General features: G+C 46.3%; 1 protein-coding gene across 1 annotated transcript in view; it reads right to left on the reverse strand.

Annotated features, from left to right (window-relative positions):
* Positions 1-12,366, reverse strand: part of TMEM214 (transmembrane protein 214) — a 279,147-nt gene that overhangs the window by 141,641 nt on the left and 125,140 nt on the right. The window lies entirely within an intron of this gene.

Genomic DNA, 12,366 nt, shown 5'->3' on the forward strand with positions numbered 1-12,366 from the left:
GAATTTTGGATTTTGTGAAATTGACGGTGAACCCGAGTTTGAAGAGGGTTTGTATGATGTGATTTGTGTGATTTGAGCACTGTATGAACGAATGGGCCTTGATTAGCCAGTCGTCCAAATATGGGAACACATGTATTTGCTGCCTTCTTATGTGTGCAGCGACTACCGCTAGACATTTGGTAAAGACTCTTGGTGCGGTTGTTAATCCGAAAGGCAGTACCTTGAATTGGTAATGTATTCCTTTGAATACAAACCTTAGGTATTTCCTGTGCGATGGGTGTATTGGTATATGGAAATAAGCATCCTTGAGGTCTAAAGTTGCCATGTAGTCGTGTAGTTTTAGCAATGGCAATACTTCTTGTAGTGTGACCATGTGGAAGTGGTCTGATTTGATGAAAGTGTTCACTACTCTGAGGTCTAGGATTGGTCTCAGCGTTTTGTCCTTCTTTGGTATCAGAAAGTACAGTGAGTAAACTCCTGTGTTTATTTGTGTGTTTGGCACTAATTCGATTGCATTCTTTTGCAATAGTGCCTGCACTTCTATCTCCAGGAGATTGGAATGGTGTGTTGTTAAATTTTGTGCTTTTGGTGGTATGTTTGGAGGGAATTGTAGAAATTCTATGCAATAACCATGTTGGATAATTGCTAGAACCCAAGTGTCTGTAGTGATTTCCTCCCATGCTTTGTAATAATGACCTATTCTTCCCCCCACTGGTGTTGTGTGGAGGGGGTGAGTGTCATGTGAGTCATTGTTTAGTAGTAGGGGTTTTGGGGCTTTGAAATCTCCCTCTATTTCTAGGGAATTGCCCTCCTCTATATTGTCCCCGAAAACCTCCTCTATACTGTCCCTGGTAAGTGGACGGTGTTGCTTGTGAGGTGCTGGCTTGTGTGCTTTGACCCCGAAACCCCCCTCGAAAGGGCGTTTTACGGAATGTGCTGTAATTCCCTCTGCTCTGCGGGGAGTAGAGTGCGCCCATGGCTTTGGCAGTGTCCGTATCTTTTTTGAGTTTCTCAATCGCTGTGTCCACTTCTGGACCGAACAGTTCTTTTTCATTAAAAGGCATATTGAGAACTGCTTGTTGAATCTCTGGTTTAAATCCAGACGTTCGGAGCCATGCATGCCTTCTGATAGTTACAGATGTATTAATTGTCCGTGCAGCTGTATCTGCAGCGTCCATGGAGGAACGTATCTGGTTGTTGGAGATGGTCTGTCCCTCCTCAACCACTTGTTTTGCCCTATTTTGGAAGTCCTTGGGCAGATGTTCAATGAGATGTTGCATCTCGTCCCAGTGGGCTCTGTCATAGCGCGCAAGTAGTGCCTGGGAGTTCGCGATGCGCCACTGGTTTGCAGCTTGTGCTGCGACTCTCTTACCAGCTGCATCGAACTTGCGGCTTTCTTTATCTGGGGGTGGTGCATCTCCAGATGTGTGAGAGTTGGCCCTTTTCCTAGCTGCTCCTACAACAACAGAGTCTGGTGGCAGCTGTGTAGTGATGAAAACCGGGTCCGTAGGAGGCGGCTTATACTTTTTTTCCACCCTTGGTGTGATTGCCCTACTTTTGACCGGCTCCTTAAATATGTCTTTTGCGTGCCGGAGCATACCAGGGAGCATAGGCAGGCTTTGGAAGGAGCTGTGGGTGGAGGAGAGTGTGTTGAACAAGAAATCATCCTCGACCTGTTCTGAGTGGAGGCTTACGTTATGAAATTGTGCTGCTCTAGCCACCACCTGAGAGTACGCGGTGCTGTCTTCTGGTGGAGATGGCTTTGTAGGGTATGCCTCCGGGCTGTTATCTGACACTGGGGCGTCGTATAGGTCCCATGCGTCCTGATCTTGGTCACCCTGGCTCATGGTGGTGTGAGCTGGGGAGTGAGATGGAGTTTGTGCTGGTGAAACGTTAATCACGGGCGGAGGAGAGGGTGGTGGTGTAACTCTTTTCACCACTTTTGGTTGTGGTGCTTGTTCCGTCTGGAACTCCAACCTTCTCTTTCTCCTAATGGGGGGAAGGGTGCTTATTTTTCCTGTCCCCTGCTGAATGAAGATACGCTTTTGCGTATGGTCCACATCAGTTGCTTGTAGCTCTTCCTCAAACCTATGCTTTTGCATTTGGGAGGTTAGCGAGTGCTCTTCTGTATAAGAGCCTGAAGCTGGGTCGCTTGCAGTTTGTTTCGGCGTCGAAACTTTGTCTGCTTGTTTTTTCGGCTCCGAGGTGACTTTTTTCCTTTTCGGGGCCGAAACCTCTCGGCGTCGATCTGTTTCGGTGCCGCTGTCTCGGCGTCGAGCCGTGTCCACACCGGCATCTCGGTGTCGAGGCTTGTCTCCAGCACTTTCTCGGTCCCGAGAAGGCTGCGTGCCGGTGTCTCGACCGGAGTCGGACGATCTCGGCACTGTTTGGGCCTTTTTCGGTGCCGACGGTCGGTCACCGAATTTATGGGTTGAGCCATGGCCTGGTGGCAGTGGCGTCCCCTGGGCCTTGTAAATGTTTCTTTGTGTGGTTTTCGACGTCTTACTCACGGTTTGTGTATCGTCGAATCCTTCGGAGTCTGAGTCTTGGATCGAGAAGGTACCTTCTTCTTCCTGTTCCTCGAACTCCCGTTGGGCTGTCGGTGCGGACGCCATTTGAAGTCTTCTGGCTCGACGGTCTCGGAGTGTTTTTCGGGACCGGAACGCACGACAGGCCTCGCAGGTGTCTTCGCTGTGCTCAGGTGACAGGCACAGGTTGCAGACCAAATGTTGGTCTGTGTAGGGGTATTTATTGTGGCATTTGGGGCAGAAGCGGAACGGGGTCCGTTCCATCGGCGTTCTTCAGCACGCGGTCGGGCCGACCAGGCCCCGACGGAGGATCGAAAAACTACCCCGAAGGGCACCGGAGCTCTTCGATCTTCGATGCGGTGTGGAATCTAAGTACGCCGATCCCGAACGCAACAATACCGACGAAAATCTTCCGAAATTAGCTCATTTTCCGTTCCGAAACTCGGAGCGACAGGAACACGTCCGAACCCGATGGCGGAAAAAAAACAATCGAAGGTGGAGTCGACGCCCATGCGCAATGGAGACAAAAGGAGGAGTCACTCGGTCCCGTGACTCGAAAGACTTCTTCGAAGAAAAACAACTTGTAACACTCCGGCCCAACACCAGATGGCGAGCTATTGCAGAACATGCGTATCTACAGCGACAGATGCCATCGAACATAGAATTATTGGCAATAGTTTGCTCTTAAGTTACAATTTCTGCATCCCTCTTATGATGCTCCTTGGGGAGATATTGTAGAAGCTCTTCCATGGCATCCCAGTGTGCCCTGTCATAGAAGGATACCAACACCTGTGCTTTAGCAATACGCCAGTGACTGGCTGCTTGAACTGCTACCCTTTTACCTGCTGCATATAGCTTTTTACTTTCCTTCTCGGGGGAGGTGTCTCCTGTTGATTGGCTGTTAGCCCTTTTGCGAGCAGTTGAGGCAACAATGGAGTCAGGAGGAATCTGAGCCTTGAAAAAGGAAGGATCAGTGGGTGCAGCTTTATATTTTTTGTCAACAGAGTGATAACAGGTGCTCTCACTGATTCTTTAAAGATTTCATCTGCGTGCCTGAGCATTCCTGGAAGCACGGGAAGAAACTAGCTTTCCTTGCAGTACTGTACCAAGGGTATCAAATAAATAGTCTTTTTCTGTAGGACCAGTATACATGTGCATGTTCTGAAATGCTGATAGGACGTGGAACCCTCAGGTGGTGAGAGTCTAGCTGGGTAGAGATCCGGATCATAAGGTGCAATGGGATCCTGATCATATGTATTCCATGGGTCTGGGTCATCTAACGTGTTTCCTGAGTCATAAGCCCCACCGAGGGTGAATTAGGGGGTCGTAAACCCCAAAGGAGGGAGAGATGTTTGTGGTGGTGAAGAATCTGGAGAAGCAGGTGGAAGTGAGGGAACTGCTGTGGGAGAGATGGAGCCTTGCCCTTGGTAGGCTTTTTTGGAGGCAGAGAGGAGTCAAAGCCTTTTGAAAAGTCAATTTCCTCTTTAAAGGAACAGGGGGTGATGTTAGAATACGTCCTATTCCCTCTTAAATTTGAAGTTGGTGCGGTTGAGTGTCCATAACTTCCAAAATTGGTTCCACTGCTGAAGGGGTGGTCGAAGACTGTCCAGAATCAAATGAAGTCTTTTTTTTAAATGTTCATTTCCGAAGTTTTTAGTTTGTGGGATAATGTTGGTACCAAAACAGAGGACAGCAGGTTTTTCGCCACTACCAAGAAGGTTGTACCGGAACCTGAGGTCAATGCCGAAGATGTGTCTTTGGGATTATTATTATTTTTTTTGGTGCGGAGATAAAGGACGGGGCATCCGAAGCAGTTTCCCCAGCTCCGACCATGGCTAGAAGGCAGTGGCAGACCAGTGACCTCTTTAGATGTAGTCTTAACCGGGCTGGAAGGGGCCTTTTTACATATAGTCTGAACCAACTCCAACGTGGCTTTTGATGTCGGACTGAACATACAAACAAGGTTTTTGACGGAGAAGGCCTGTTCTTGTTCTGGCTCTTCCTGTGCATGCTCGTCACTAAAGATGTGAGGTGTGTCGCCTGCAGTCTAAGACACCATTTCCATCAGACAACATCTTTGGTCTGTGTGTTTTCTTCGACCAAGAGGACAGACATTCGTTGCAGGTCTGGTCATTGTGGTTGGGGGAGAGACACAAATTACAAACCTGGTGTGGTTGGTATGTGGAAATTTGGAGTGGCATCAGGTCTGCATAGCCGGATGCCACACGGAGGAGACAGGCCCGAAAAGGGCTCGAGCAGGCCGCATATGCCTCGAAGGGCAGAGAGTCTATTCCGGCCACAAGTTGGAACTGAAGGCAGAGTGAGGTAAGAAAATGCAATTGAGCAATACCAACGGTGATAGAAAAACAGTGAGAGAACTGTTTTGGATTGTATTGAGCCGAGACCCCAGAGCGAGAGAAACACACGCTCGAAAAAGACAGTGGAGAGAAACAATCTAACAAAGGACTCTATGCCCATGCGCAGTATTACTGAGAGGAGTCACTCGATCCTGTGACTCCAAGAGCTTCTTCGAAGATAAACAAGTTGTACCGCTCTGATACCAACACTAGATGGCGAGCTAAAGCATAGCATGTGTATCAACAGCCACACGTGGCATTGAACATATTCTAACGTCTATGACCATAAATGATATTATGATACAAAGGAAATAGTTACTTGTGTGCCTTGTTCTGAATTGTAGTGATCTTCATTAAAGTTATAAAAAAGTTATAATAATTCCCCATTTTGAGTGGGTTCCCTGTCCCAGCAGGGAATTATTCTACTGTTCATAACCATCCACGTAGATCCTGGTAATGCCAAAAGTGGGTAATGTGTTCTTCGCATTTATACTTCTTTTTTTCTACAATGCCCTTGACTTTAAATGATTGCCTCCTGACGATGGACATTGCTATGGCAATCAGCTTTCGTTTGTCTGTTTAAAATATCCCTTATAGCTCTCTTTTCTAACACACCCACTGAGCCTTACTGGCGTCACCACTGCTGCTGCAGTCGTCATGCAGTAACATCAGTGTAGCTTTAGGTGCCATCAAAACCTATAAATGTACCACTTGGGCAGGTGACACTGAACATTTCCAGAATAACCTTATGAAGAGCCTCAATTGGAGGACGATTAGGTGAGGATAAGGAGAAAATCATGGAAGGATGCAACTTCGGCTGAAGTGGTACATGCTCTTAACAAGAGCCAGAGGTCCTGGGGTCTGGGAGTGGTGCATTCTGCATCCTCAAATTATGAGCAGCTCATAGAAGGCAGCCTTTTATGCGATTTCTCGGCTGTTTCTTGCAATGTAAGGATCTTTCCTGGAACAGCCTCTCTTTTGAGGTCATTAACTTACGCTTTATAGCAACCAAAGACTGTGATTTCATCCCACTGATGTGCTTGCGCAAACAATTTATTTTTTACAAAAATTGCTACAATCTCCTGAATGAACTTGGTCTTTATTAAAGCTTGCTTGTTGCAGGAGGAAGTGGTGCCCCACTTCAAAATACCATATGCAGGAGATTGACTAGGAAGAACATCAAGACGTGGCTCTTCGGACGAGGCACCTCCCTTCCCCCCCAGCACCTTGGGACCCACACGGTTGAGCAGCCACGCTTTACAAATATTGACTGATTGACGGACAGTTAAACACCAAGCTCTGTCTCTTGCACTCAGGACCAGGTATAAAACACAGTGATTTGGGTGAAGACATGAGCCCAATTAATGAAGCTCACTTCCATGAGGAAAATCCCAAGAAATATGTCAAAAAGATTAAAATAACAGGAGATTCCGATCCTTGGGTCCATAACAAGCAAAAAAGGCAAAATGACGCCACAAACAAGAGTGGTGCTTTGATGCCTTTGCTATATGTTTTCTGATGGAGCCAAGCAAATTTGTTTCTGGAGCCACACATTATCTAAGTAGGATATGGAACAGTTTAACACTTTTCAGATCCAGTCTGTTGTAGGGAAATATTTAAAATAAAAAATAAAAAACATAAGGAGTCTGCAGAAAGAATTATCCATCAGAAGAAAATGTTACTCATTTCCAGCCCTGCATCTGCACTGTACAACTGGTCATTTAAGTCAAAGCAATAATAATTCCCTGTTGCATTCGTGGACCCTGGAACAGTTCATTTTGAGGCACCTGTCCACAGAATTATAAACTCAAGATGCAATAGTCCCTATCTACATATATTAAACAGCAACCTTTGTAAGGCTTTTTAAGAATGTAATGTTCCATCATATAGCCTGACAGAATCCAAAGAACCCATTTCATGCCTTTATTACAATATTTGAGGTGCAAAAAAGTCTAAAACCTGTCTAAGATGCAGGAAAAAAGTTCAGCCTGACAGGATTACAATGAAAGCTTTGAAACAGTGTCTTGTCTGTTTAAAGTTCCAGTTGTTTACCCTACCCATGATGTACTGTGCTGGCAGTTGCCTCTCTGAGCCAGTTAGTTTTTACCATGAAAATGAACAAGTTACACACTTGGTAACACTTATCAGAATAACCTATGTTTAACCACAGTTGCCTCACCTCTAGAATATTCTTGAGGCGACAGACTATATCTGGAAATGTACCCTGATCGGCTTCTGCAGGCCACATGGTTCTGCATTGGCTTTGTTCTGCCCTACAAGTGACGAAGCAGAGTTGCATAAATAGGCGCCAACCACCTCCCTCCCAGCATGATAATGAACATTTCTTTCACAACTCTTTCTGTGCCCTCATACATGGAACACAGGAGGCCACAGAACAGGGAGGTGGGAGGGCAATGAGGAATATGCAGGAAGACAGAGCATTCAACAGATAGCGCCTTACAGTAGGTAAGTATTTTTTACTTCTGATGGATACTTCTAAGTGCTGATTCCTCACCTGTAAAACAGACGCAAAAGCAGTATCTCTCCCCCAACCCGTGGAGGTTTTGTGGCGTAGAGTCAGACCAAAAACTCTAGCAGGACTGAACAGGCAAAAGGTCATTTGCATCGTACCTGGTTGTCAAGGCAGTAGTGTTTCGATTTGTGAAATTGTGCAATAATGCTACATCACAGCCTGGCAGATGTAAAGGACAGACACCCCACATGCCAAAGCAGTGGTGACAGCATTAACTCTGGTGGAACTGGCTTATTCTGGCAGCTAGTTTTTGGCCACTGCATTGCAGATCTTAATGAAGTGGATTACCTACTTCAGAGTCCTTTTCCAAGCAGCCTTCCCTTGACCCCACAAAACCCCACTAAAAGCTGATCGCCCACGCTTTGGTCTGAGCAATATAAACGCTTAAGCCCTTTTGAGGTGCAACCAAAGCAGCATCTCCTCCTCTTCGAGGGCTGAGGTGGAGCAAAGAATGTTGGGAGGAGAATGGATTTTCTAACGCCTTAAAGGAATCACAACATTCTGTAAAAAGGCAGCTGTGATCTTCGGCAAAGGTTTGTCCAGAAAAAAGGTGGTGCAGGACGGCTGCACCAAGAAAACCTGGAGCTCACTCATGCAATGAGCGTAAGTAATGTGACGAGGAAGATACTTTTCAGTGTCAAAAGATGTAGCTGGGCATCAGCTTGAAGGAAGGGGACAGGACTAAATTAAGGTCCAACCTTCGAATCGCAAACTGTTTGGAAGGGAACGTGTGTGCTAAACCTTTAAGAAAAAGCATTACAAAAGGGGATCTACACAAGGGTGTTGATCTAGCAAACACAAATAAGTCAGAAGGGCAGACAAGTAACCTTTAATAGTGCTTAAAGCAAGACCATGCTGGGCCAAAGACAAAACAAACAATAAAACATTCAACAGTTTTGCTTCAAGGGCTCTGTGTTGAGGGCTCCACATCAGTTCACAAATTTGCCCCAGCGCCCGGTGTAAATGGGCTTCCCAGAGAGACCCCTAGCAGCAAGGATGACATCCATGATCTCAGGAGGTTAATTGAACGCAGTCAACTACCGCTTCTCAATCGCCATGCACGGAAATGTAGACTGCGCAGGTACGGGTGCTGTGTTCTGCTGCTGCAACAGAGTATCTTCCCAAAGCAGTGGCCTGATCAGAAGCCAGATGCTCATGCCGTGGAGTTCTGGGTACAACACTCTTCTGGCCCAATGTGGAGTACTATGATGACTTTGGCCCGGTTGTGCCTTATCTTCTGAACTCAAGGCAGGAGAGGCTGAAACCCGTACAGGAGACCCGTACTCCACTCTACCCAGAATAAGTCTCCAAGAGAGCCTTCTTGGGAACTACAACATGCAGAAGTTTTGACATGGTTAAACAGTGGTGAAAAAAAAAACCCTCACGGTTCTCCCTGCTCACAGAAGAGGACTACAGCCTCTGCAAGAAACCTTCAAATGTTATCCGCCAGGAGTCACTGTGGTGTTTAAATATCCCGATCAGGTCATTCACAATCAGGGAGATGCCCGACATGCCAGCTAACTCCAGAGGTGAAAAATCTCTTAGCACAGGAACCCTCTCTGCCCTACCTCTTGCACTGCCACTTTATAGTGGTGTTGTCCATGAGAACCTGCACCACGTCCCTTGATGGATGGTAGGAAGGCCTTAAACACTATGTATGGATGACCTGCAACTCCAACAGATTAACATGGAATTTGGTTTCTACCCGAGACCAGAATCCTCTAATCTTTTCAGATGACTTTCCCAACCTAGCAGTTATGCATCCTTCGCCGCTATCAGCTCTGGCCAGGGAGAGGGGCCTGCCAATTGAGGTTGAATAGTCTCCACTGCAGATATCTTGCAGTCTCCTCCAAAACCTTGAATAAATAAGACAGAATATCTTGCTCCTGGTCCTGCATATGTCACCTAGTGTAGTTGACAAGGAGGATCCAGGAAGCTAGGAGGCCAAGAAGCCTCAGAACCGCTCTCAGACCCAGAGACCCACGATTGAGCCTCAAACATTTGAATCAGTCGAATGTCCTGGACCCGTCGTAACAGAGGGAAAGTCTTGAACTGCACCTTGTCCAAGACTCCGAAGGAGACTCGTGAGACTTTAGCATGTTGATCGAGAACCCCAACGATGTCACGAGGTTTGCTTTCTGGAGGTGGTCTCTGACTTTCTGTGGCATCCTAGTCCATCAGCCAGTCAGCAAGGCTGGGGAAAACTGGTACCTCCTCAACCTTCAACGACTGACAAGAACCACTGGCATCACTTTTTATTTTTTTAACCCAAATGGCGCTGGTGAAACCCAAGTGGAGCATGGCAAACTGAAAATGTTCCTGGAATACTTTGAACAGCAGGTAATATATGTAGGACTGCAGGACAGGTGTATGGAAATACATTCCCTGCTGGTCCAAGCTACCATCTAGTCGCCAAGAAGTAGGACTGATAGAGCCTAGGCCAACATGAGCATTTTCAATCAGTTCTTCCACAGGAATACATTCAAAAGGTTGAAGATCTAAAATTGGATGAAAGCTTTCATCCTTCTGCACGAGGAATTAACGGGACTAACATCCTGTCTGTATCTCATAATTCAGAAACCACACGATGTGCCCTTTGGAAAGCAGAGCTTTCAGCAAGATGGGACAGTGCTACTTTGAGAGCAGCTCTGATGTGGGAGGAAGCTGCGGTGGTTTGAATTGGAATGGAAGGCCATAGTTCTGCTGAAAGATCTGGAGGACCCATCTGTTGGATATAATGGACTGCCAACCTAGAGGAAATTGTTGGACCCTTCTTCCGACGGGACAGAATGGATATGTACAGTTAAGGACACGCTAGAGAGGGGTATGGAGACTCTGTGCTGCTTTTCTGAACAAATAACATTTTGCCAAATGCACTGCAGCACCTAATTGAACTAGTGCCGCATTTGGAGGTTGCGAAATGCCAGCAGGCAATATGGGGAGGGTAGAGGGTGCACTGGGGAAGGAAAGTGGTTCACCCCCTGTATTTTTTTTTTTTAACGCAATGACCGTTGGGGAAACATCTGCATCACGAGCGTGTTGGTGTTTGCCTAAAAGTGAAATGTCTTCAAATACTAAAGAGGCTTGGTAGCTGATTCACAGCAGAGGGGGGACTGGGAGGATTGGTGCCTGTGTGGTGTCTGTCTGATCTCCTTCTTAGGAAATGGGAGGACTGCAGTGACTGCTGTGGGGGCAGATGGGCCTGGCAATACCTGTATGCCAAGCCTCTTGAATAGGCTCAGAAAGACCAAAACTGTCTGGCAGAGGTTAGGAGATCTAAAGAACATGTCATGCCCTGGCTCTCTTTCAAACATTCTAAGTTGGAATTCTTCACCAAACAGACAGGATTAATCAAAAGTCAAATCCATAAGGGATGCCTGCACATCTCCGGAAAACTCTCTGGACCGTATCCACACATAGTGATGGAGCACCACGCTGGTGCAGACTGCTCACCCCAAGCAATCAGTAGTATCCAGACCAGCATTAATAATGTATTTGGCTGCATCATAAATGGTTTGGGCCAAAGAGGGCATAGATTATGTCAAAACCTGCAGCAAGAACCTACTGGTCTTAACCCAGAGGGAGGGCGTATATTGGCCCAGCAGGCAAACCACATTGAGTCACCTCAGGGCTAGGCTATCCAAAGAGAACATCTGTTGCCCAAATGCCTCAATCCTCTGACTCCTGTCTGTGGGATTAAGGGAACAGGGAATGAATTGGGAGTTTACCTTGCTGGTGGAAATCTGGACCACCAACTCTCTGGACTAGGATGTGAACTCAGAAAATCAGGTTTGCCGGACTGAGACATCAGCCACTTGCCTGTTCAATGAAGAACAAGGCTTAGATGACATGCCCATCTGAGTATCAGTCAGGGCTTGACTGACTGGTGGTAAAGGCTCAGCAGAAGCAGGCCCAGGCTGCAGAACTCCAGGAAGGACACTCATTTTAATCTCCACGGAAGGCAGATGGTGTAGGAAAACCTCAGCAGTAGGTCGAATTACTACAGCAAAGAAAGCATTCTCTTCTGTTGAAGGTCAAAGGGGTAGAAATCAACCCCATATCAGGGGAAGTATCAAGTCTACTGCCTCTAATTAGGAGTCCCGGCTCTCTGTAGGTAGGCTTGTTTCCAATCTTTATGAATAAAAATGTAGCTTGTGTAGGAAAAACCATTGTTGACAGGGTTGTAGGCACTTTTCCTGGATTTGTCTTTCGTGCTCAACTGCAAAGGAGGGTTATCAGAGAGGTAGTCAGCGGTGTCGTCATTGAAAATGGTTTTGTCAGACTGTAATGCTGTCGTTGACTATGACCTTTTCATGATTCACAGATAGGCTTGTCCCATAGATGTCAATGGGAACACCTTCGCCAATGGTATTATTTTCAGTCCTGAGTACAGCAGCTGAGACAGAACATCATAGCAAGCGGAGTTTGCAGCAGTTTGGAGTTCATCCTTCCAGGATTTTTTTTTTTTTTTTTTACAGAAGAAACACTGTTTACCTGTCAGGAAGTGGCTGCAGGTGCTTTTAGATAGTAAATCCAACTCTGGAAACTTTACATGTTTCCTTTTTTCCACTGTATTTGTGGAACTGCTTCTTGGAGCTCATTTTACAGAATTATCCCTAAAGGAGGAGGCATACCCCTTGGCAGGAGGGTAATTTTATTTTCCTTTCCAACAAATACAGTACAAGCCTCTTCTCCCTGTCCTTCAGGGTCTCATATTGAAAAGTCTTATAAATGTCACAGCATGAAGCCTTGTGTGATGGATAAAGTCAATGACTGGACTGGTCGTGAGGCTCATCAGTATATATCTTTTTAGGTCTACATGTAGAGCAGGAGTTGAGAGATTTATTTTCTCTGTCAGCCAGGATGATATTTGGTGACAGAAGAGAGGTCTCCCTGGAGCAGAAAATGGGAATTATCAAGAAGATTTACTCTAAAAAAACATTACTTA

This window comes from Pleurodeles waltl, chromosome 5 (genome assembly GCF_031143425.1).
Source record: "Pleurodeles waltl isolate 20211129_DDA chromosome 5, aPleWal1.hap1.20221129, whole genome shotgun sequence".
Lineage (NCBI taxonomy): Eukaryota > Metazoa > Chordata > Amphibia > Caudata > Salamandridae > Pleurodeles > Pleurodeles waltl.